Below are 26,916 nucleotides of genomic sequence, written 5' to 3'. Positions count from 1 at the left end.
ATCAGCAAGCCATAAAAAGATTTCCATTCATGAAGCTCCTCAACACCAAAGAGAAATTTCTAGGAAAGGAAGAAAACTGTTTTGAGATTAAAAAAATGAAGCATGGGAAAGATCAAAGTGAAGAGCTGTAAAAAGTGGGATGGGATACCAGATGCTACCCAACTGAGTAACTGCTAGAATATACAACTTTGTATCAGAGAAAAGGCAGGTGCTAGATGGGGACAAGGAAAGAAAGAGGTGCTGTGAAATCACCTACAACAAGTCTATGAACACCAGTCCCGGACTGAATCTTGACATTAAGTAGTGAGCTTGTGAAACTATTTAGGGAAACAATAGTGAGGTTGAGTGTTCTGGTAACTATAGAAAGTCATATGTCTATATATCCTGAAATTAAAAGTGCTAGGAAATAGCAAAATCTGGGAGTTCACTGAACGATATGATAGACACCAGACAGAATTGAATGTCCATAAAGACTAATGTCCAAATGTCCATAAAGAGGAAATCTAAACTGCATACACTTTACACAGTGTATTATGATAATACACTGTATTATCATACAACCATAAACAGGTTGTATGATAGGCTTGTGTGTACAAAGCCTGCTGACATCCAGTATTTAAGACAGCACTGATAATAGGAAAAAGATCAGGCAACGGATTTGAAGTCCAAGTCAGAAATGGAAATAAAAAAAAATATTTTTGATTGTGGAGGGGGGCATTTTGCCTCAAAGATATTTCAGTCTGAGACTGACAGAGAATGACAAAAAGCCATATGAGAGAGTGGACAGCTAAGAATACAAATCTGTTAAAAGTTACGTTCAGCTGAGTGCCAGAATTGTGAAAGTTAAAATGATATTTTTAGTTTCAATCTGGTCAGCTCAGTGTTGTAGTATTTGAACACCACATATAAAATAAAATGGGCACCTCATTTGTGTGACTTTTTTGCCACATCATAAGTTACCACTACCACAGGTCCTCTGGTAGAAGCCAAGGAATCGCTCTAGAAATATCTGGAGTATTTGAAGATATTACCACCATCCTGATGAAGGGTACTGCATTAATCCACTCCAGTACAAAGTTAGTAACATTTAAATGTGTTGATCTAGTGCTGAGCCATTTTCATTTGAATCTGAATATTGGTTGCATTGCGGGGAGACTGTACTCCTGGAGATCAAGAGCCAAGTAGAACTGGGAAGGAGTAGGTCAGACAGGTACTGATATTCTTGTGAGTGTTGATCAGATAACAGATCCTGAGAAGTTCTGTCTCATCTACCTTTTCCCCCCCACAGGATGTATGTTTGGTATAGAAATTGTGAAGAATAGATTAAATAATACATGCTAACAGTTTCACTCTGGAAGAGGGGAAAGTTAACAGCTGGAATCTGCCTTTTTTGTTGTAAATATATTTAATGTCATGAGCTTAATTTAAACATCAAACTGGACTGGACTGACATTATCACAGTAGAAAAAGAACCAAATTTGCTATATATTTTTGAAAACAAACCAAGTTTTACCAACAGGTCCCAGAGGCTGCTACTCTATGAGAGAATAGGAAGTCATCTTGGAGTGACCTACCACTGATTTCCATATATTTTTAAGCCTCATTGAACATGAAAACAGTCTCTTCATAGCCATTCAGCATGCACCTGATTCTGAGGAATATAAACACAGAGAAGCAGTATATGAAGCCCATACTAAATCAGCACAGTATGCTAATTTTGGCAGGAAAAGCATTACCTGGTGTTCTCTATGTTGGTACTTTGTTTCCTGCAATTGGATTCTGCTGCTAAACCCTTTCAGTGCTGGATCAACACTTCCAGGGTTGTAGGTTGTTGGTTTTTTTTTGTCCTCTGACATTTCAAAGTCTAGACCTCTAGCTGGTAAGTAGTTTAAGGTAGCTTAACTCAATTTTGTTATAGCCCTAAAACACCATCTCTAGAACAAGCAAGGGATTTTGTTAATTGTCCATTGGAAGCATCCTACCAAACAACTATATGATTTTATATCTAAGACAGTATAGAGGATAAAAAAGTAAAGAAGGTATACACTGGCGTGTTTCAAAATAACCTGTTGATAGATAAGGAAGATGGGACCAGTGAAGAAACTTTAAGGAGCTGGGGTTGCCTTTTAACTGAGTTCTTGTTATAGAATCTCTTGTACTAGTTTCCAAATGACTTCGTATTAGCCTCCGTCATATGTTAGAACATCCGACTCCATGAACTGCTGACATCAATTCAAGCATAAATACTCCTCACACAAATGACCTGTACAGCAGCACCGAACAGTTAAATTTCTGTGTCCAGCACATTTGAGACAGCTTGGTGCTATTTTAAGAAGCCCAAGAACTTCCCACCAACTTAGTGCCAGGACAGCATGGACTTTAGCTTAACACCATCAGTTGTAGACAAAAGAGCACAAAGACTCATTACCCGAACAAATCACACATCTGCTTGTTTTCTCTAATGTATTGACAGGTATCCTTGAGCTGCAGGTGAAGGAGGACAGGCAACAGATTTTGACAAATCCTGAATTTTCTATACAAAAAACATTTGTCAAGTAATTGTTCTCCCACAGTCTAATCACCAACCTCTGGCCTTATAGCAGGTTTGTCCTCTGTTGTATGCAGCCTAGGAAAGTTCTGTGATCTGCAAAGGAAGGGGTTTTTCTCTTCAATCCTAGTTCCCCAGCATGAAGCCCTTCAATTTAGCCTGAGGAGGTTGCCACAATCAAGAAGCCAGACAGGGAAATTGTACTTATACCCCATGCTGGAACAGGAAATTGTCCTACTTTTTTTTTAAAATAGGATTATTCTCCAACTGTTCCATGATTACTGAGATACTGAGAACACAAAAAGGGCAGTGGGGCACTTGGAATAATGTATTTTTTCCCCCTCCTTCTTGATACGTTGAAAACATGGCCCATATTTCTACTAAAATTTATCCTCCTTGTATTTAAAAAGCAGGAACATGACTTGACTGTTATATCTAATCAAAAATATTCTACAAACCTGAATTCTTAAAAGCTCTTATGCTCCTGGGATGGACTTCAAAGACTGTTCCCTCTCCTCCTTGGATGAATACATGTATTACAAGGCAGAATGATATTATGCTTCCCTTTTCCTATATTCACAAGACAAACAGAGAGAAGCACTAGATCTGCAGCTCTTCAGAGAAGATACATGAAACAATTGCATTTCTCTCAGTCATAGCTGGTAAGGAAATAAAGGAAAGTAGATGTTAGCTAAGCAGCAGATCTGTAAAAAAGCTTACAAATGGAGAGAAGGACTTAGAAACAAGGCCTCATTTCTTTGTGTTCTAAAACAAAGGAGAAGGATAAGGTGAACTGAGCAGGAAAGAAAAACCAATTAGGAAACAAATAAATGAGATTCACAACTGATGTCACATTGGGACAAGTGCAAGATCAGAGAAAGGCTGAATGGAGCCAGTGTAGAGGATTTTTTTAGGAGACACTAATATTATTCTTCCAAAGAGTTTTTTGCTAGGAAATGCCATAAATATTTGTAAAAGGAATAGGAGATGTCTTTGTCCCCCTACCAGCCTCTTTATTTCAGCAAAATGCTTCCTACCAGCACAATGTTTCCTGTCACTAAAACCTGTCCTTTATTTCACTTTAAAATGTAATATTTTTTAAGACAGCAGAGCCAGATATGTCAGTTAGTACTCACTGCATTACCATTTGTGTTCCTGTCTTGCCAGTAACAAAACTGCTGCTTCTACTCACTGTTTACAAAAAAAAATTGGTTAGAGAAAAATACCTGATGGCTTCAGTCTGGATCCCAGCAGACAAAAAACAAAACAAAACAAACAAACAAACAAAAAAACATTTTAACAACAACTCAACAACTGTACTTGATTTGCCCTAAGACAAGGTTCCAGCTGGACTGACAGTACATGTGAGTCTGCTTGCTTTACATACAGAGCCTATTTTCTACTGGTAAGCTCTAACCCGAGTGTTCTGTAGTAACAAACCCTTTAAAAGAGAGTCAGGTAGGCTTCATTATCACGTCCCACTTTCTTAAATGAAACAAGTCCTTACATGCCCATCCATAATCGATTTACCCAGTAATCATATGGACAAAGTTTTCTTAAAATATAGGAAAATATTATGAAAGTCGGTTTAGTGTGATATGTTGTATAGGACAGGACTGGGGCCATCACTACCAGTGGCACCAAGGGAAGTACCTAACAAGAAGAAAAAAGGTAGAGGATTCTGTTACACTAACAATGAAATAAAAAATATTGTCATATTAGAAGGCTACATGTTCAAGTGCTAAGGGTCGATACAGTGAGAGAACTGCCAGGGTAAGGATGTTAGATAGGAGCTCCACAAATGACTTCCAAATGATGAAGATCAGCCCAAAGGAAAATATTTCACACTGAAAGCAGACTTACATTCAGCAGAAAGCCAAAGGATTTAGCCTGTCTTCAGAGACTTGTATGGGATGGAGTAGAGTCTTTACTAATACACTTGCCAATGACTACTATATTTAATGGACCAAGCTAACACCCGCAAGTATGTAGTCCCTTTAACTCTGGCACTGTGACCAACAGAACACTGCTTTTAGTAGCAATGCAGATTTTGAGTCATCATCTGAATTTCTGGTGTTACTTTCCAACAAATGGTCACCATACACATGAAAAATAAATCTGTTTTTTTTTATATGAAGTCACTCCAACACACTGTCAATGCATAAGACTTGCAGTGATCTTTATACAATAATGAGTTTTAAGTATCCAGGACTTGCTAACTGGTTATGAGAATACACTAAAACAGCAGTTCAGGGACTCTCATCTAATCTAGCTGAAGATGCTGTTGCAATAGACCTTTGCAATGGAGACTCCCATGGTCCTTCAGAGAGTGAATGACTGCTCTGTATTTATGCATTAGATATCATGAAGTTTCTCGTTCATAAGAACAGATTAATAGACTGTCAACTTCAAGGTATGTGATAATTTTACCTTGAATTTTGCTTTTCCATTCAAACACTCTCTCCCTAAATTCAAATTCATTCCTGCAGTAAATGTGGAATACCACCAATATGTTAACTGCATTTTTTTCAGTTAACAGTGGGATGGTAGACTGGAGGGAGTGGGAGCTACAACATTAAAATACATCCACATTTCAAGGTAAACTTAAGCAGATTTGAATTTGCTTCTTCTCACAGACATTCGCAAGAAAAGAGGCACTTGAGCCCTTCAACACTCATGAAATGAAAACAGCAACATTGCTTTTCCTATACTCTGTCCAGAGGGAAGATTAAATGGTTATGTGAATAGAGTGTATTATGTCTTTCTGTATTAATGAAGGTACCCAGTTTAAAATTATTTCTACCATGACCTAGATACAAAGGACATATCCCTTATCTTCTATAAAAAATGGTGTATGTTGGTTCTGCTGCTCACTTTTCTGATTTCTTAGACAACAATAAGGGGAGATGAACACCAGCCTCCAACTTCTGAATTTAAGAACGCTAACACTTAGTAGGTACACAATCTCTCCTAATAGCACTGATGTCTTACAACTACACATCCCCTCCCCATTCTGTTACGGATGGCAATGTCACACCCTACAATATATTACAGTAACACCACAGCTTAATTTATGCTAAGGCTTTTTTTACATACACTTTCTGCATTTATTAATCATAAATTATATTTCTTCCTAAATATGCAATGCCTTTTTTCAAAACAAACAAACACAAAAAACCTTTTAACTGATTAGGACACAAGGTGGACATGATAATTTACGTCTGGAAAGTTAGATGAAGCAAACCATTTATTTTACCCCCATAGTCAATAAATATTGATTGTTGGTTCAATGGCAGATTTTAACCTCAGCCTAAAACCTACATCAGTTTTGTAGGCACATCAGAAGATACAGTTTTCTCTTTTTTCTTTTTTTTTTTTCTCTTGAGGAAGTTTCAGGTGCATAAGTTTCATGTGTGTTCCTGTCTGCTCTCAGGCAAAGGCAACGTGGGCAGTTAGGAAATACAACCTTTAAAAATGCTGAGCAAAAGAACCAGGACTGGAAGGGGTGAGAAAGAGCATTGTATGCTATAACAGAATTATAGAACAGAAGCAGTTTAAGCACAAAGAAGTTCCAAGCTAAGTTCTACAAATTTCAGTCTTGCTTTCACCGAAAATCTGTCCCCTTATCTTGTGATAAAGCTGCTTACGTTAGGAAAAGTGGTAGAAAGAGTTTTAAATAAATAACACCATTAACACTTGCTGTATATTCCCAGATGCCAATAAAAAGACTTCCAGGCTAATTTCAACAATAGCATTTTAAAAAGCCTTGGAAGGAACCACAGAATAATTGGTATTAGAAGGGGCCTCTAGAGATCATCTAGTCCATCTACCACTCAAAGCAGGGTATACTAGAGCAGGCTGCTCAGGATCTTGTCCAGGTGGCTTTTGAGGATCTCCAAGGAAGGAAATACAGAAATATATACTAGAAATAATTATTCAAGCTTGTTATTAAAAGAGAAATGAGTAAACCAATTTAACTAGAAGCTCTCCTTAATATTAACCTTTTTTTTTTTCATCATTATTATTTTATGCTTTGAAGTGACCTGAAGCTCTTCATGAATGAGGGGAACCTTTGAGAATAAGTTCTCAACAGCATACTCTTTTCAGCCTGAAGCTGAAAAGAGGCCAAAGATATCCAAAGAATATAAGAACACCTGACCTCCCAATGTTACTTACCAACTAAGAGTTCAAATTTGTCCTGTATTTCTCATACTGAGCAGTTATGCTGTGGTCAGAAGCCATTTAAAATGAAAAAAAAAATTGCTAGAAAAATAACCTTTCATAGGAGATTTCTAAACAAATCTACGACTAGACTAAGAAGTGTTGAACTCAGAAAAGTATGTCAAGCTTTAAAGCAGTATTCAAACCTCCTCTCTCATGTCTTCCCTTAATCCCCATCAGCATATGCATTTGAAACTGTAAATCCTAGCAGAAAAAAATGCACAAGATCACTCTGTCTTATGTAAGAACAACTGTTCTGTTTCAGCTCGTTACCTCCAGTTCCACTCAGAACCCGAAGGTATAGAAGCAGCTGCAAAAAATAATGAAGACAGAGTTAATTAAAAAAATACTCAAAGAACATTTGGGGCCTAATTTTGCTCTTTGTTAATTTGATTTTAACTTGATTGCCTGAAAATGAGGGCACATGCTAGTCCTTAATTCAAATTCTTTCCATAGGGTATTTCCTGTTTTGCAGGTTGGTTAGGGGTTTTTCTTCAGAAAGGAAAAAAGGGGGAGAACGTGAGAGCTAGTACTTAGGAAGCGAGTCCTCCAAATCTCTGTTCCTATCTATTGATAACTAGACTATAGATATATAGTAGTTTTGCTTGTACAAACATCCAGTTGATACACAGAAATTGTTTTACATGTAGTCCATTATGGTGTTTGTTAGCCATAATCTCTTTGACTAACAGAAACTGTGTTACAGTATCACAGTGGAATCCTACAGCAGTAATTGCTTGCTTGTTAAAGTGAGGATTAAAGATGGTAACTGAAATAGGACAATTATAGTCTCCAAGTGCTATTTAGTCTGGATTTAGCCAGAAACAGCTCAAACTCCAGAGGATTTCTTTGGTTCTGCAAAGAATTCTATAGAGTACTATTTATCCGTTACACGATGCTACTATACATAAACAACATTATCTACAAACGATATATAGAAATAACCCTATATATGGTTTCCCCTATATCAGGGCAGCAATATATTTCCATACTTAAAGTGTATATGTGTGTGACTCAATGGTTCCATGAAGAGACCGCATAGCAGGATTTCAATGCTCTGCTCTTGGATGTGCCACTCATTCACTATATGTTCTTACATTTTTATTTATTTTTTAAATAGTTATCCACTGAGGATAATTCAAAACACTTGTTCTCACTGAGACCATTCTGTGATGCAACCCATGCTTGCCATAGTCCCAGGTGGATATTGTGAATGACGAAAATTTGTCAGTCACAAGGTTTCCTAACCCAACCCTGCCTAGAGATCAAAACAGAAGTTTTTCTCCATCACTGAAATGTGACTATTTTGATCAGCCTAACTTTAAATGCTTCCCACAATGGCATTCTCATTATTTTCCTTAAGGGATTTTTTCATTATATAACAGGGAAGTCTTTACTCTCCTTATCCCACTTGCTCTGTTTATTCCAGGAAGAAAACACGAATTTCCAGATGCTTTTCATGGGAAAGTTTGTGTTCCTGGAGCTGCTGAAATTGCTGGTTACTGAAGTAGAGAGTCTTGGCTTGATGATTCCCTCTCGTGTCACTTCTTTATTTTGGGGCAGGAAGAGTGGGGAATGTGCACAAAGGGAGGAAGGGAAGGAGAAGATGGATGCTTTGATTTGCACATGATAAAATGGGCTCTTATTTGGCTACATTTTTCTAGTTTTAGTTAATATGTGTTTCTGATGCATCAGAAGGCTTTTTTTTTTTTTTTTTTTAAGTGGAAATAGGTCTTAATCACTTAGATTTTATCACAGTAGATTCCAAGATACTCTCAAAAAGTTAATATCAGTATGTTTTCTTTATAGAAATTAAAGCAAAGGAGGATGGTTTGGATCCTGTTAGCTAATGCTAGCACCCAAACTTTTTATTCATAGTTGTGTTCCTCCTAGACCCCTTTTGTGCCTGTCCTCTACCATACCTTTTGCTTTTATTTTTTTCCCCCCATCTGCACATTGTGCACATCTCTACTGCCCATAGGTTTCTCCTGGAACAGCTGTTGCTTGTTTATAAACAAACAACACCCGTGGCTGATATTTCACCATTATGAATTTTCTTCCTGATGATGCTCAAGGAAACAGAATGAAATGATTGGTTCAGGAAAGCAATAAAACAAAAGACTGTAGGGAATACCAGAAGCAAGACAGAGTTTTAAGGATCATCTTTTGATCAGGGCTGGAGAGCTGACATCTGCTGCCCATTTGTGGAATTTATTATAATAGACTTGTCCAGGAGAAGCTCTATGAGGAACCTCAGTTCAGATGTAACAGCCCCCCCTTGTGTAGATGTTTTGTAATATAATGACAGGTAACTAGATTACATTGCTTATAAAAAATGTAAGAAAATGCTCTTGGAATTAAGAATGAGAACAGAAGTTGAGGCAGAGAAAAAGGAGTCACATTAAACCACATGCTCCTTTCATTTCCAAGGCACATAATTGAGATAATCACTTCTCATTGGATGTCTCCCCTTGAGCCAAACCACCCTAATGAAAGTAAATGGCAAATGTCACTCCTTCAATTGAATGACATTATGTGCAATTTTTACTTTAATGGGAGGAGGAGGAGGGAGAGAAATGCATTTATCTGAAGTCAAGACACAGAGGTAGTTAAGTAAGTTTAAGCAGTATCTTATTCTTAGTTCCAGTACATGAACAGCAAGATTTAAATGAAAAAAGACAAACCAAGACAAGCAAGCATCATACTTACAAAGCAGATGAAATGTAGCCACTAGAATTTCTGCTTTAATACATAACCCTGATGACAGAGGTCCCTGTACCTTAACATCTAACCAGTCAGCCTGCTGAGGCATTCACCAGCTAGGGGGTGCACATTGCTTCTTTGCATTTTAGAATCAGTGGATTAAAAACAATACTCTTCTTGTCCCCTTTTGTAAGCTACAAATGCAGTGCCAAGTCATTTCTCTACTGTTGAAATAAATTAAGTAATTAGCCAAATATTTACTTAGCTTTAAAAATCAAAACTTTTCAAGCATTTAAAAATTTTAAAGCATTTTTCAAATGCTTCATTTCAGGTGCTTATGTTCAAAAACCCAATACTAAAAACTTCTGATCAGCTGTCACAATCCTAGAGGAGCCTAAGCTCCCATATGCCTGTGGCTTATCAGACATGCATGCATGGTTGCTCCCTAACCTAGTTCTGGCAAAGCAAAGGAGGCCCTGGAAAACCTCTGCTATTAGAAGCGCATAAAATAACCTGGGCCATTTTCACAGAACTAGGTTGAGAAACAAATTGGTTGTTGGCAACTACACTGAGTAAATAATTGTCACGAAGAAGAAGAGTGAGTAGTGATGGGCACAGATAATGACAACTTTGGTCTGGCTCAGCTGTGGCCTTGCTGGTATACTGCACACAGAACCAATCAGCCTGTCATCTAACACACCACTATGGCCAATTAAGAAAAAAGAAACTATAGGTTTATCTGCCTAATTACAGTAAATGTTCCCAGTACAGCTGTTGTACATTGATAAGATCAGGCTCACAGCAACTACATTATGTAACCATGGCTTGCTATCTTCTAAAAATCTATCAGATGAAGGAGATGGCACCTGTATTTTGTGTAATAGCCTGGCACACAGCAGGAGTTGGCAGGTGTAGATTTTTATTTTTCATTTTGGGGAGGTTAAAATCTATATGTCCTATCTCCCAAGGCAACAACAGATCAGCAGACTAAGCTACCCATGGTGGAAGTGCTTGCCATCCTCCTTTGGGAAGCTGCCACATAGAGTAATCTTGAATTCTGTTATGCTATCAGGAATTCACAGTTTTATATATATATCCCAGTACCTGGGATGTATTCCACACAGGAGAGCATTCTAGTTCACTGCCTAAGCACTATTTATATATTTACGCAGTGACTGCCTAAAATAATAAAATACAGAAACAAGCTTGGCAGTAGGAACCCAGCACTGCTACCCAACTAGGTTAATAAGCATGGTAGCAACTAGGCTGAGCACACACCCTTGTGTTCTCTTTCTCCTCCACATAATCTTAAGATGCTCTGCATAAAGGCATAAATTTAAGAGGAGGAGTACATCCCACCTTCAGCCCCGTGAATAGCCTTCAGCACGTCAGACAGAACACGTTGTGAAGTCATGGGTTTCAGAATCCCTGAGGATGAGGGAGTAGACTACACCTGTTGCATTGGGTCCACTGCAGATGCATTCCTTCTGTGCTTCATGTTTTGGATCTCAGCAAGACTTGCAAAAACTAGGTGCCCAGACTGTAAATATTCTTAGCATGTATGAAAGCACAGCTGCAGGTCCCTAGAGAGCTTTCAGTCTTAATGGGAAGGCTCCTAAAGAACTGGAGGCTTCACAGGATTAGGCAAGAACTAAACAAGGCTTTTTGGATTAAAATGTTAGATTTAGGAGCAGATCCAAAAATGATTGAAATGAGCTTCAAGTATCTATGATTCACTCTAACTTTTTCCCTGTGTATTGATTTACCTATCAAATACATTAAATCTGCTAAATTTGTTAGGCTGGAATATAATTATGATATACCTTCTGAAAAGACTAAGAAACACCAGTGAATCCTTTAAAAGGTGCTGTTAGATGTGCAATTTCCTCACTCTAATATGGGATGGTGTTACTAAATTATTTTTAATTGACCTTGTCAAATGGAGTAATTACTCTAGTGGTGGCAATTAAAGCAAATACTGATCTCTCTCACAGAGTATGCATCAGAGGAAATGTAGTGAGATATGCTTCAATTATTTTTTTAATCTATTTATTCTTAGACTAACTTTTGATGCTTTCTCTCTTGGGAATGTCTACAGTAAGATGTACAAACTCCCTAACTCTGTTAAAACAAACTAGCAATGCCTCACACTCCTATTTTAAATAATCTCTTGGCTTTCAATGATTTGAATATAGCCTTTATGTTTCTTCATATGAACCAGCAGTAGAAAATGTTTCTAGTGGATTATTATTCCACTACAAGCCTGCTATTAACTCAACTCTGGTTTCAGGAAAAATATGATTTTTCTGGCTCTACAATGCAGAAATACTTTTAATGTAGAAAAATCATATTCTGTTAGGAAGTAATACAGATTCTTGCTAGAGCCAGAAGTGGATCTTTCACCTCTGGAGTTCTGAAGAGACCTCTTCTTCAACATGAGGAATAATTCCACTGGGGATCAGATTTAGTAGGCTGTTATTCTCTCTAAACCAACAGAATAATCTCTATAAACCAACCATTGAAAGTGGACAGTACAACTGTGCATGAGTAAACAGTTCTGGAGAAAGCATCGAAAAGCACACACATTTGGGCAATTTTTTCTGAAAACCAGAGTAGCTTAGATAAAAGTTGAATCTTTTGCATTAGAGACCCAAAAAATCCAGGTCCAAGTCTGTACACCCTTCCAAGTCACTAAGAACAACTGACATATCATTCAATTTAAACATCATAAAGATTTGCTCCCATTCAAGATGTAAGACTCTGTGTGAAGCACAGAACCCAAGAAGTGACTTAGCAGCTTTACACTAAAGCACATGGTAAACTAAAATGTTATTGTGATGTTTATACAGGTGTTTGCTTTAAATTTAGTCTGTGCCATCCTTATGTTCCATCCTGCAAACTTTAAAGTTACATGATAAAGTCAGCGAATGCACTGCAGTTGAAACACTAAGGCCTTTTCTATCTCCTGAGAGTGCATCCTGGCTTCCAGGGGATTTAACGTGACCAAATTAGCACAAATTTTCACTAGTCTATACAATCCATAAATAAGTCAACCAGATCAGCATGGGAGCAGATATGTAGCACTCAAGCCCTCCCTGCAGCACACTGGGTTGCATGTGATGCCATTTTTTAACTTAGGCAACCCGTTTGCACTGTTTGTGTATTTGGCTCCCCTCTTCTGCCAGCTGGGAAGGTTACCAGCCAGCTGCATGTTTTTGAACAGGCATCAGTGTTGCCAACATAAGATCTGCACAGATAGACATGCACATAGGTAGGAAAAAAAAAAAAATATATATATATATATATATATATATACATATATACACACACATATATAAATACTATCAGAGGCTGGTCATTGGCTACAAATCATTTCTTCCAACATATGTCTGTTTCTGCCCAGTGCTCAATCCCACCCATTCTCTGCCCATCTGCTGCTCTCACCCATGATCTTTATAAAACCTTGCTGACTGGCAAGATGGAACATGGACTTGCACGGAGATAGCTTTATGTTCAGGCCAGAGACTGAGAGCTCCTCCAAAGGACTGTGACTGGTATAGCTGCTCTGGGTATTGTATGCTTTTCCTTTGTCCAGAGCCCTGCTACGGAATAACTGGGTCCTCTCTGAGCGTGTTGTTTCAGAATATTTCAAGATAGATGAAAACACAGAATCTCCCCTGCCTTGTGCCCCCTGTGCCTAACAAGTGTTATTTGAAAACTGTAAGGATTTTTCTTTGCCCACAGACTATATGAATCTGAGACTGAGGAAAAGTGTTTTATTACAAAAGTGTATATTTTGTTTTATTTTTCTCTCTTGTTGTGATGCAGCTTTAAAATGTATTTTGTCTCCTGACTAAATTGTCTTCTACCTAAACACACACACACGAAATCCTATCTAGTGGCCTATGCCATAGCTTTCAATTGTTGTGATCTCCTGAAGGAAACTGCTGAACATTCAGTCTGCTGCAAGGAAATGACTGCAAGAGCATATAGGGCTTGTCACTGCATTCAGGCCTCGGCTTTGCAATGCAGAAGAGCCATCTTGAACCATGAAGGCATTCAGGCAGGCCAAATTCTGTCAGAATGGGTGCTGGCAACTGTTCTTTGTGGGATACAGGCCCAGACAGAGCCTGAGGGAGGATCACAGAAAGCTGCCACCAGTATAGTCTTTGGTAACAATCTGACAGAGCAAAACAGATGCAGCAATTGAGATAACACAGCTGGTAATGGAGTAAAATAGCACCTGCTGATGGCTAAGCAAACAGAATTGGTGCTAGAAAAGACAAAAAGGCAATGTTAAAGATGGAACATGGGTTGGGGTGAAATCACTGGAAATAATGTGGGAATGCATCATGGAAAAACATTTAAAAGGGACTACGAAGAAGGTTGTGTAGCAGCACAGCTTACATAAAGTCATCCCCAGTCTAACAGATGCTATGGAAAAAACCCACAAAGCTAAGAATGGAGAAGAGAAGCTATAGAAGCACAAGGAGAAAAAAAAAATGCATCCTATCAAGGGAGGACGGAAATGTGTAGGTGGAAATGTGATCAGTGTTGTACACAGGGGCAGAGAAATGTTTAAATAAAACACTTCCATCTGGTTTACTCTCTGCTAGTGTTCTTCTTAAGTGAAGTGAAACCATTGAGTCAGAAGCCCTGTTCTGTGTATTTAATCATTTCACAGGGGGTGGGATATTTGAAGCTTTGGGAAAATACATCAGAAAGAAAAAAGATGCAAGAGATTCAAGGAAACTGTACAGGAATGAAACAGTTCTCAAGCGTTTTTCAGGGCAATAGGAGGATGAATATTCGGAGTGTGCAGTTGTCTTTGGAGATGCATATCTCTTTAGTATGCTGTTACTCAGCTGCATCTTTCAAGCTTGATTAATACTTAATGTGATTGTCTTTAAAATCTGTCAGCATTTGGCATGGATCAGATAAGCGGCTGTGACAGAAGTGCAAATATTTGTACTAGAGTTTTGTAGTCTGCTGTGGTTATGATTAATAAGTTTTGCTTATGCACCTCCAGAGATTGGTTTGTAAATTACCCTGCTTGGTTTATATATTTGAGCATTTTGATTTAATAATTTCCTATGGGTTTACTATCTTAAATAAAAAATAAATAGGTAGCAATACTGCTTAGAGGCTCTAGCTGGCCTATTTTAAGATACTTAAAAATCATGCCAATGTGGAACAGATACTGAATTGATCAGAAAGAGGATTCAATCACAGAAGATGCTCCCTGATAAGGAAATAGGAGCAAAGCAGTTCTTAAAAAAAGAATTTTCAGGAAAACATAAAGGGTGAAAGCCTTAAGCTAAAAATAAATTTCAGATGCTGTAAAGTGTAAAATTCACACAAATGAATGTGAAATGATGATTTAATTATTTAGGGGTAAAGCTTGAAGGAAGATATATATATATATTTTAAATCTAAAATGGCAATTACATCAGACATTTTATGCCATCACTTCTTTATCTGAAGGGCACAAAACAATGGGGGTCTCTCTCTTCAAAATGGTCATGTTGTTAAAGATGAAAGGGAAAAAAAGAGCAAAGTGTTTGTTTTGCCTGTGTTCCTCTGGGTATTTTCTATTAGCATAGGTGTGTAGCAGCTCTTGGAAACATAAAGGCAGTCAAAAACTATACTGGATAGAAACAAAAGCCAGTACTTGCTCCAAAAATCATAGCTAAAATTAAGTTAAAGGAACTTAGAGCAGCTGAGGAAGGTAGCTAGTAAGAGATGAAAATACCTGTTGATATTCTTGATATTTATCACACCATAGATTCTAATTAAATGCTATAAGCCAGCTGAGGAGTCAAAAAGGAAAAATCCACACTGCCTTTTGGTAGTATGGCACTCAATGATCTTGTGGGATTCAGCCTCTGGAGGAAGATAATTACAATCTCTTGAACAGAACCGACATCTAATCCAATGGAGGTCTAAAACTACTTAAGCAAAGGAGACAGCACAGGTTTCGCTGATACCCTTGCTTGGTTTTCAGCCCAACTGTAACACAATGAAGACTGGATGTATTATCCAGACTGATACTTAACTGCTTCCCTTCCTCTCCTACACAGGGTTTCACCATTTTACGCCTCTGCCCTTTGATCCTACAGAGGACCTGTTTCCCAAAATGACCCTTATCTATGAGCCTATATCCTTCACAGTCTTTTGAATTTACTTTCCTACTCATGTTTCCTTTCCATAAACTCTCTGCACTAGTTTTCAATCATGTGCAATTCAGGTTGAGTAAAAGGAGCAGACTCAGTGTGAAAACATATTTGTTAGGATGAAAATGACAAAATGAGACAAGACTCCTGGCAATAGTAGGGAAGGTCAAAATGTGCCTGTCCCTTAATAAAATAAAGAATATAAAAGCTACTAAGCTACTGTCTATCACTGCCTAGCACTGTAACTTCTGACTAAAAATTCTAGCTCCCACATTTTGCCTGAAATCAACTCTAGGTAAACAATTTTTTACATAAACATTTTTAAGCGAATTCCTGTCCAATTCTGATTTCCTCCAGCCAGGAGGAATTTTTCCAAGCAAGATATTCAGCGGGTGATACCCTCAAAACAGTTTAGAACTCCTCAAAGGACAATAATCTTTTACCAAACGAGTAGCACAACCATTTTGATAGAAATGAGTATGTGGCAGTTCAGGTTGTTTTTTTGGTTTCTTTTGGAGGCTGTTAAGAGCTTTTGTTACTTCTTTGAACTGAGAAACATACATGTTTGCACACAAATGCAACTTTAGCATGTAGCTACATTCTCTTATATGTGCTGGTTGTAGAGTGAGATGCTTGAAGCTGCATCTCAAAAGTTCTGAATACATAAATTGCAAACTACAGCTAGTCACTAGTGATTATTACTCCCCAAAAAACAGAATGACAAAAAAAAATATCGTCTTCATTTTAGTGATCTGAACACTAATGGAATCACTGAAAAGCCAGACATCTATAAAAGCTAGGTGGGTGGTTCTGTCTTTCTAAATATGCGGGCAACAAATTTTGGGCTGCAAAAAAACAAAACTTGTTTTATGTCAGAAACTTTACAAAGTGCACTGTACACCTTCTGATTCTGCTACTGTACATGTTTTCATACCATTCTACTATACTGCATCAAAATAATGGACTTACAACCCCGAGGGCTTCCCTCCCCTCCAAAGAAAGCTCAATAGGATAACATGTTCTCAATTATAAATTTGAAGGAGGAACCCTAAACCACCATGTCTGTTTTTCCAAAACCCAACAATAGTTGAGTGAAAAAGAAACTTTATTGCTGAAGATTGAAAAATCAACAAGCTCTCAGGCACTCAAGCTGTTAGACAGGGTCTATGGATTCAGGCTCTTGGACTTAGATGCCTAAATCCTATCTAAATTCTATTTTGAGTTCAGCCTTTTGATATCTTATGTTCCATTTTAAAAAGGGCCTTAAGATATATCTCTTCTGCTGATCTTACTTTCAACTCTTCCTGGATTTCAGCCCAAGCTATTGCAACATTCAAGTTGGAAAGTACTTTAATCTCTAGATGGCTTGTCAGATATGCACAAGGATTAGAGAGTGGGCCTTTGTTGTTTATTTTTAACTTCAGCTGTTATCTACCTGTTCTAGAGTAAAGGAGCAGGCATAATACCCTTGAATTTCTGATATACTTCTAATTCCTTTCCAAACATTTTCCCTGCTGACAGGCAAGTTCACAACAGCTGGGAGGAAAAAAAGCCCTCAAATCTCAGACCAAAGAACTATGGGATATGCACTCAGGCAGACAAGGACAAAAAAACGTAATTTCAATAGTACCTTGTCCTCAAATGCTGGTCAGTCAAGTGTTTTTTTGGCTGCTCAGACAGAGGCAATAAGCACTCACACAATGGAGAGCCTTCAAATCTAAAACTTACTTCCTTTCACAGTGCCTTAGGTACCTTTGGTTTTATAACGGTAAGGGTTGTTTGTTTACAATTCTGTAGGCTTGCCATGCACCACTTACAGCTCTGAAGCATTTCCTCTAAGCTGCTCAGGCAGTGCTTTTCCAGGGCCTCTGTGATAGTGTTCCCCCTGCTGTTTCCATGCTGCTTTTCTCTTGCTGTTATTCCCACAGTCTTGCACCTGCAGTCCCTCATATTGCTGTCATAGTGGATTTTTCATAGGAAGCAACTGCCACTGGTGTGAGACTTATCTCCCTCAACTTTCCTCGTCCCCCCTATTCCTACCTCTATGGTATAGCTTTCTGTTTATGTTAGGAGACAAAAAATGCACAACAAGCTTTAACAGTCAGCAGGCAGCACCTGGCCCCGATCAGAGAATGCTCCAAGCAGTACTGACAGTAAGAACAACCAAGAGTCAGTTCCTAAATCCTTCTTTAAGTCTGTCCCTACAATTTTTGTTTCCTCCCAAAATCAAAAGACTAGCTGGATGACCTCCATAAACAGAAAGACAATAAACAACTTAACTGTTGGTATTTAATCCTACTAATTACTTATAGTTTACTAAATTACATCATACAGACTCATCTCAAGACCTGTATCAGCACTGGAACAGTTGAAGTTTGTCACATGAAATAAGAAGTACCTGCAATGAAGACCAAGGAAAGAGGCAGAAGCTGGCACTCAGCAACAAAAAACTACCTCCCAGAAGGCAAACCCAGCCATGGTCACCACCAGGCAGCAAGCGCTCGCCAAGAAGACTGTGGCAATCCAGACCGAGTACCTGCACAAAGATGTGGCTGTTCACGTCTCTGGCTGCAGAGTGCCTGAGTCTGTTGCTTCCAAAGGTGGGTGACAGAGATACTGCCTGCATGAGGTGCTTTTGCTGCCAACACAAAATAGGATGCCTACAGTGAGCCTTTTTTTTGAGGAGGAGGATGTTTCCTTTTCACTTTCACAGCAGCCTCCCCACCCATCTTGACTCCTCCTAATATCAACAGCAGGAAGGCTGGCATTGCTCAACGTAGACCTCCACAAAGCAGACAGCAGGGCCACGACTGTTTTGCTGCTCTTTTGTGGTTTGGCCTTCTACCCAACTGTTTACTTATGCTTATTAGCAGGTGTTTTGCACAGCCTACCTCTGAAAGTCAACAACAATCACTGATAATTGCTGGCAATGGTACAAGGACACTCATTGACAATCAGCCAGTGTATGGCAACAACAATCTGTCACTGAAATGCATACCCAGAATGTTGCCACAAACTCATTGTTTGTGAATCAATTTCCAGCAATTACTGACCACACTCCAGCAATCAGACATAGATGAATCATCATCATCAGTTGCCACCAGAAATTCATGGCTGTTTGTTATTCATTTCTAATTACTACCACCAATTGTCAATAAGTCACTATTGGTCATGAGCAATCATCAATATCTAGCAGTAAAGATCATTTGCTTTGCCACTGTATTTAATCAACTGCATAAACTGTGCTCTTCTATATAGACTAGTTCATCAAGTTTAGAACATCACACCTGTTATTTATTCCCAGCATGCAGGAACTCAATACTGCCATATTCAAAAGACTCAGGATTTCTCTCAATCCAGAATCCCAAATCCTTAGATTTCTTCGGAAATGCATCTGCAACATGCCTTTGATGTCCATTTCCAAGTAGAAATCTCAAACAACAGAAAGCATTAAATATTAAGAAAGCGAGTTCTAGCAAGCATCTAAGTTTCAGAACAACATTCACCTTTTTTTATAATAATTTTATAATAAGTTTGCATTTGTTTATAATATTCTAAAGCATTAGTGTGCAAGATAGCAACCAAAGGCTTTGCAGATTGTCCATGTATGTAACACCATGCTGAACATTAACAAGAATGCTGTGTAAACATGGGAGAAGTTTATCAGGACAAATTCAAAAGCATTAGTATGGAAAAATTGATTAGTTATAATTATTGCACAGAATTATTGAGCTACAGCAGAACTCCACCCTTCTTGTTTAAAGGATCCTTTAAAACACTATGAGGAATACCTAAAATGTTGGATGGATAGGCATAAGAATTTATCCCTCAGATATTCTTACAATGTCATTCACCCTCTTAAATAAAGAAAAAAATCAGTCAGAAAATACCAAGTTATATCTGACATTTATGGATGTGATCAGATCACATTCTTTGTATGGGTCATCATTGCCTCCAATTAGATAGATAAACTATTCCTCTTTATAGATCTTTTTCCTATATTACGTCCTGCTTGTCATAACCTCTTTTGATGACTGACATATACTATGCACATGTGTATTGGAACACTGATCCTTGCTAATCACATATATTTATTCTTACAGCTCTAATGCAAAAATAGCTATGCAAGATACTGTCAATAATCAAATTCTCATCTCCATGGAGACATCACCTGCATCTTAACAAAATTAAAAATCAAAAAATTGCCGTGAGATGTAACAGCGACACCCTATCAACCCTTTTCAACACACTGTTCCATTTCCCCTCATGTCTACTCACAGTCCTGTCAACACACGAATGCAGAAAGTAATCCAGAGGTGTATGTGCAATAGGTAAAGGGAGGGGGAAGTGGGAAGCATATCATGCCAAATGGCCGTCAGAAAGAATGTCAGGAGAGGACACCTGCTAGCTCCACACAAGCTCCAGTTTTTTTGTCCCCAGAGATTCTCAGAAAATGCTTTCACATTGTAAGGGGCAGGGAACCAAAACCACAGACAATAATTCCATGATTTGAGGCTTACTAAGGTCAGTACCTCTAAATGAAACTCATGTGATTTTAATCCTATGTTGCAATACATCCTAGATTCACACAATATTCAGTTTAGGTTTCTCAAAAGGGCAGAAATATTGGCAGCAACATAAAGACAATGCAAGCAGATCGGGGTTCCTGAGTACTGATTCATTGTGACCCCATCATTTGCAATGTTCGAGTCTCTGTATACAGTTGTTTTGCCTTTCCAAACTCCTATCTCATTCTAATTTTGTCATATACCAGGCTATAATCAGAACGGGAGCATACGGCTGCAGAGAAGTTGAGAGATACCGATCAGAAATTTTCTTTTCAGTAAAGCTTTGGAATGTCACAAACATTATCTTATTGTTTGGTTTAAATTACATCACCAAATTTGGTTGTGCAGCACATGACATCTCACATTTCATACCATGTGGTTTGGGCAAATAAACAGTAAAATATCCCAGCAGTGTCTTTAATCACCCACAGCAGAATCACTTGAGCTATCAGGTTGGACAGGGTTATCTGAAGCAGCTCTGTGGACATGGCACGGTTATTTGGCTGTTTCAAATTAAAAATGTGCCTTTTTTGTGCCAGATGTACATCAGGGATTTTGAGGTCTGTGCAAACATTTATGTGAGGCACTGCCTGAATTATATTCCTTTTACCAAATGCTAAAAAACATTGTTTCATTCATCTCAACAATCACTGAAACAGAAACTCAGCAGCTAGGCAAAGTGTGATAGAACAGCAGACAAAAATAAAATATGCCCAGTATCAGTAGCGAAAATAACAACTTTGATCTTCTCCTTTTTAGTTTACTTCCAACATGGTGCAGTTACATCATTTTCAGGCTTTACTTTGAACATCTTTGACTAATTAAACCATTCCATCCATTTCAACCTCTGTATTGTGAACAGAATTCTGTAAGGCAAGTAAGATTTGCAGCACCAGAATGACTCAGGTGTACATGCTAAGGGGAAAATATTAGAAACCACTGACTCACTTTCAGTAAAATTTGTGCACGTTCAACAATTTGTTATTGAGTGCTGAATTATGTCTGCAGAAGTAAGGACACAAATCCTATATGGAAATTGAAAACAAATAAGCAGGCTACTTAAACATTAGTCCAATTAGCACAAGGTGGAATCTTACCACCAGTTTGTGTTTCTGCTGATTATTAAAAGTCTTTGTAAAAAATTCTTAGTAGAGAAAAACTGAAGTCTTTTTATAATGCTACTACCAAAGATATTTCCCCGTGTTTTTGTTTGTTTGTTTGTTTTGTTTTTGTTTTTGGCTAAACTACACTACAACAAATTATTGCTCATTTGGTGGTTTCTTCAGCAAGTTGAGTACTTGGGAGAACCTGGACTTCATGATTTAAGGAATCATTGTCTTTTCAGGTTGTGGGATTATTTAAAACCAAAGTTTTCTCAAACTTTATTTTGCACCTCATATTCCTGTACCTCACACTCAATGTAAGTCCCTAACCTGTTTGCCCTTGGAAACAAAGTGTTTCACAACCAGAGCAAAGGGAATAAAACTACTGTGCTAAAAGAGGCATTACAACTGCTGCGGCAACCACTCTAATTTCCCTTAAGTCACATGTGAAATTCCAGCCTTCCCCGATCATAACACCAGGTTTTGAAGGAGTAAGACTGAGAACATTTCATGTACTAATAGCTTCTCTAGAATCAATTAACGACAAGTCGCTTACTACTTGCTTCCAATCATCTCTTGTCCAATAAATATTACCTTGTTAATAATTCAACATCACCTTGCTGCTATTTGTATTCACATGTACTTTAGCCCCGTAGACAAAAGACAGTATTAATTGGCTAGCCGTTCATTTTCCATTTCATGCTCCAAAGAATGTATTTTTTAATAGGTACTATGTATTTTGTCTGAATACGAACTACATCTGGCTTTGGATATGCGAATATATTTGCATAACCAAGATACAATACAAGAGATTTTAGACTTTAAAAGGGTTAGATGTAGCTAGCAATTAAGGCTACCATCATGGGTATACATTAATCTTAATCCACATCCCACAAGGGGGTTGAGAATCTTCATTTCTGTAGCTAGTAGCAGAAGAATCTGATGAGAAGGTTATATCAAAAGATTAAAAGAGGCCATGACCAAAAATCATTGCTTTTAATCAGTGTTACCCATCAGAGCATTTAGATTTATGTCTACTACCAGAGTATGATATAGGATAGCAACACACACTCGCTCCTTTCAAGAGGCTTTTGCAAAGTCTGGCTGAGCCCTGTACTATAAGTAGAGAGATGTTCCTGAACTCCTTCATTATGTGCAGAGCAGCAGAGGTAAAATGGACATGTAGACCCTAATAGGGAAACAAAGGGAAGACAGGGAAACAAAAAGGTATGACTCTAAAGGCCACATCCTGAAGTCCAGTAGCAGTTTAACATAGATGAATGGGGTTAGCATACTACGATTTGGTTATGAAACATCTTGAGACCAATACGGCAGTGCAATACCAACCTGTCACACTGTGATAAATCTGTGTAGCTCCATGCATTGACGAAGTGTCATTCAGCTTTTCAAGGTTCAGCCTTGATAGCTTGTACCAAATAGACTATGCAAGGTCATAATTAGTAATCAGAACACGCTATCTTGTTTTCTGAGTCCATGCAGAACCCAAACCAGTAATGCTGTCTTCTGCATCATAATGAAAATATTTCAAGTAAGTTCTGAAAAAAATTGCTTTATAAACTTTTTGATTTTTTTTTTTCCAGAAAAGAGTATTAGGTCTTCAGCAAAAGCTTCCTCAATGCAACATATTTACTACTAATGTTAAAGTAACTTAAAAAAATGAGCAACAAATAATGATGCGCAAATCTCTTAAAACTTCTGTTTTCATGATGCCAAGCATCAAAAAGGGTGGGGAGGTTGGACAATAGATTGGATGTGAACACTATCATATTTACAAAAACATTAAGCAGTCTTTAGGCAGTAATGAGTTTAACATATGTTCTAATCCACATTTGTTGTTGTTTAAACAACATAGGAGATCACAGTTTCAGCCTACTCATATTAGTGAAACTTCTCTAGGCCGAAATTAAGGCCCTCCAGCCTCCTAACCAACTCTTCTACCTTAAGTATAAGCTTCTAGCATGAACAACTTATTATCTGCCTATTTATGGGACAAAAAGCCAAACTGAAAACGCAACAAATAACATACTTCAAAATATCAGGGGGAGCTAGATCTTCTCATTAGAGCAGGTAGAGGACCTCTCAATATAAACATAAGATTCAAACATAACCCAGTTCCTCCAAAACACTATTTCACCACACTTTATAGCAACTACTGAAATGCCTTCATAGAAGGGGTGAACTTAAGAGCTGTTCCCACGTGATTGCTCTTGCTCTATCAGCATAAGAACACAGACTTTACTCTTCTAGTTTTGCCACCATATTTGCTGAACCTCCATTAGTCCCTCCTTATAACATTTTGTCCATCACAACTGGCCACAGATGCTGGAAGTGAAATAGAAATGGGGCAGGAAGCTGGAAATCAGGACACTACAAAATTTGCTAGTCTTCACAGAGGCAATAAGTAATGTCTTTAGGGTTAAGTTAAGTTGATATAACCTATTCTATCTGAATAAATAAGTTAATGGAAATTTTCAAAGTAAATGGTACAACTATCCAGCAGGGGTAGGAATTTAATCGTTTTTCCTTTTTCTATTTTTTAGCACAAAAGCTGTGATAATAGGACAATCAACTTTGAGGCTTTTTCCTTGCTGTTGCTGCTTATTAGTTTATTCAGGTTAATGAGGTGTGCCTCTCCTCACCTTGATTCTAACAGGTGGTAGGAAACAAACCTGTCATCTGCAAGATGCCAAGGAGAGCTCAACACAGTCTGGTTACACTTTAGGACCAACCTAATCCTTTTTTTTTTTTTTTTTTTTTGGCCTTGATCAACAGCTTTCCTTAAAGCTAAAATACGTCTTCTGTTCAGATGGCTTTCTACTGCACATGAACATACATTCACTACTGTACATAAGTTTACAAATCCTGAAGAAACCTTCAATTTTATCTGTGTACAGCAGTTTCCTTTGTTACCTGCCTTAAACAGCTCTCATTTCTCACCTCAGAGAAGCCTTTTAGTTTGTTGAAGTAGTTCATGAATACAAAATACTTTTGACCCTTAGGGAAGAAAACAACTTGAACAAAGTTCTATGTATTTTATGGTGCACTACATTAAGGAAGGATGTATGAGTAAACATGCCATGCACTAACTCTACAGTGTTCTTGTTACAACTGACTGCAGTCTTCTTCCTGCCTGTCTTGGCTGTTTCAGGTTGCAGAGAAAATCAGCACATTTGAATGTCTAGCCAGTCTGTCACTTCATCTTTGGCTTCTGTACATGAAAGAGAACAAAACTTGACATACATTTGCGAAGACACTATTTACCCTGAAGTGCATGTTCGCTCAGTGGCTTCATCTAAGCCAGTGGAAAACTGTGCGTGTTGGAGAAGGCATTCCTCTCACTTCACTGAGCCAGAGCCACAGAACAGGCAAAGCCTCATAGCAGGGAGAGAAAGGCATCTGCCATTGCTATTGCAATCAGCCATCACTTCACTGCCCTGAGGAACCTAAAACAAAGCATCTGGCTAAAGAAGCACAAAGGCTACTATTTCTTGCAGGCTTTGTACTTCACTATTTACGGCATCTAAGTAAGTTACAGTAAGGAGTTGAAAGTACTTCTGCAGACTTCAAGAGCACTGGGGTAAAGCAAAATGATGCAACTGGGATTAAGCAGCTGGAATTTAGGCTGGATATCAGCAAATCTTTTGAGAGGTGGAATTAATAGAATGGAACTGCTTCTCAAAGATGTAAAACACTACAAAGCTTGTGTAAAACAGTAGAAATGGAAGCTGGCACTCAATAATCCTATCAGACACTAATTCATTTGTCCTTGCATGGAAACACTATGAATTAAGAAGCTTCTTAGTATATACTTTCTAGGATTAACAGCCTTACTATTTGTCAGCAAGTAGGAATATTTTTGTTATAGAAAGACAAAAAGTGCGGAGAAACTATCACTGTTTTTTCATGTGATGTTTGATACAGCTAGCGGAATCTACATGGTGTTCAGGACTGCTGTTTTAAATGCTCATTATGAGCTTCCACACAACAAATGCCGCAAACAATGCCACCTTCTGAACTAGACTTTTTCATGAGTATCTTTCTTGGGTCATACATCCAGACCTTACTAGCAGTTGATCCTACTATTAACATTAGTAACAATAGTTAACTTTGAATTTTCAATCTATAAAAAAGTCTAGGAACTAGGAAAGTTCAGACAAATGTTGAGATATTGCATGTTATAAGAACCTGCAGATTTCTATATGGTGGCTACAGTCAGATTAGTGACGTGGTCCATTTTAGCAGAGGTATGTCCTGCAGTTCAGCCACCTTGACTTGGCAATCCTTTGTGTACATATTTAACATTTTGACATTGTCTTCCATCAAACTATTGGACTGGAGATAATGCAGAATAGCAGTAATACATTTATACGCATATTTAATTGCAGAATGTTTAACCTCACTGCCAAATAAATTATCACCCAATTGTAAAACTTTATTGCTTGAGGTATATCATCTCTAGAGAAACTGGATATGTGTAAGCACTATTTAACTGTAGTACGTTCTGCAAAGGTTACCTCACAGAAAGAAAAATGTCCTTTTGAATCTGTTTTGTCTCAAAGGCCATGTTTTTCTTATGTTACCAATATGGAAATGTTGCTGAATTCCACCTGTGTTTTTGCAGGTCACAAGTCTTCAAAGCTTCCAAAGTACTGATGACCTCCATTCACTTTTTGGTTCTCTGATGATTTTTGTGTATCTTTTTCAATGTTTTTGTGTAATATTTTAATGTTCAAATCCTAGTCCTGAAAATTCCCCCCTGAACAAGTAAAGGAGGCCCAGAACTTTCTTCTAAATCCCACAGTGCTAATAATTTCAGTTACATCTAGCAGACTCTCCATTCGCAGCATTAGTGCTGGCAATCTCATTTCACATTTTGTTTCAGACAGAGCTGTGTTCTTTTAAAGGAAGATTGGGACTTCTACAATCTAGGTTGGAACTGTGCTTTTCTGTATGCTAGCTACAAAGAATGCACAAGCTTATATTCTTATATAAACATATAGATAGATATAGAGAACAAACATATACAGAGAACATACATATTTATATAACACTAATCTGTGTTCTTTTCAGGCCTCTCTCTGTCAATGGCAATAGGTGGTTTATGGAGAGCTTCAGCTAACATGGACCTCTGTGAATAGACACAAAGCTTCTCATAAATACAGATTAAATATGAGATACTCAACACTATAGTAATAGTCTTCAGTCCTGAACATGCTGTTGTTGGTGTCACGACAACCTTAGTCTAAGTCTAAGGACTTTGTAAGGACATCAACTTAAGAATTTAGTAACTTCATTTCAGTCTGCTCTATTCACTTTTGCATACTGCCAGAGTATTCAAAGGCCACTGTTTGAGCATTTAAAATTAGTTACAATTACAATTACAGTTTCCCTACACTGTTCATGACCATCTCCAGGTGTCATAATGCTTATTTTATCGACAAGTACAAGAATGCTAGTAAAAGCCTTATCCTTACTGGATCTGCTTGAGCATCTTGCTTCTAGGAATGTTATTTCTATTACATATAATTCTCACTTTTATTTATCTTCTGCCAGCTTTTCAAAGCTACTTGGAGCCAGTG

General features: G+C 37.9%; 1 long non-coding RNA gene across 2 annotated transcripts in view; it reads right to left on the bottom strand.

Moving 5' to 3' along the window:
• Positions 1–26,916, bottom strand: part of LOC137857785 (uncharacterized) — a 92,477-nt gene that overhangs the window by 19,698 nt on the left and 45,863 nt on the right. Inside the window, exon 5 of one of the 2 annotated variants that reach the window (XR_011097280.1) lies at positions 22,284–22,505. The exons of the other annotated variant lie outside the window; for it this stretch is intronic. This is a non-coding gene — a long non-coding RNA (uncharacterized lncRNA). Of the gene's footprint in view, positions 1–22,283; positions 22,506–26,916 lie in introns of those variants that run through there. 2 annotated transcript variants of the gene reach the window in all.

The sequence above is a fragment of the Anas acuta genome, chromosome 5, assembly GCF_963932015.1.
Source record: "Anas acuta chromosome 5, bAnaAcu1.1, whole genome shotgun sequence".
NCBI classification, from domain to species: Eukaryota; Metazoa; Chordata; class Aves; order Anseriformes; family Anatidae; genus Anas; species Anas acuta.
This window is presented reverse-complemented; position numbering and strand designations above follow the sequence as displayed.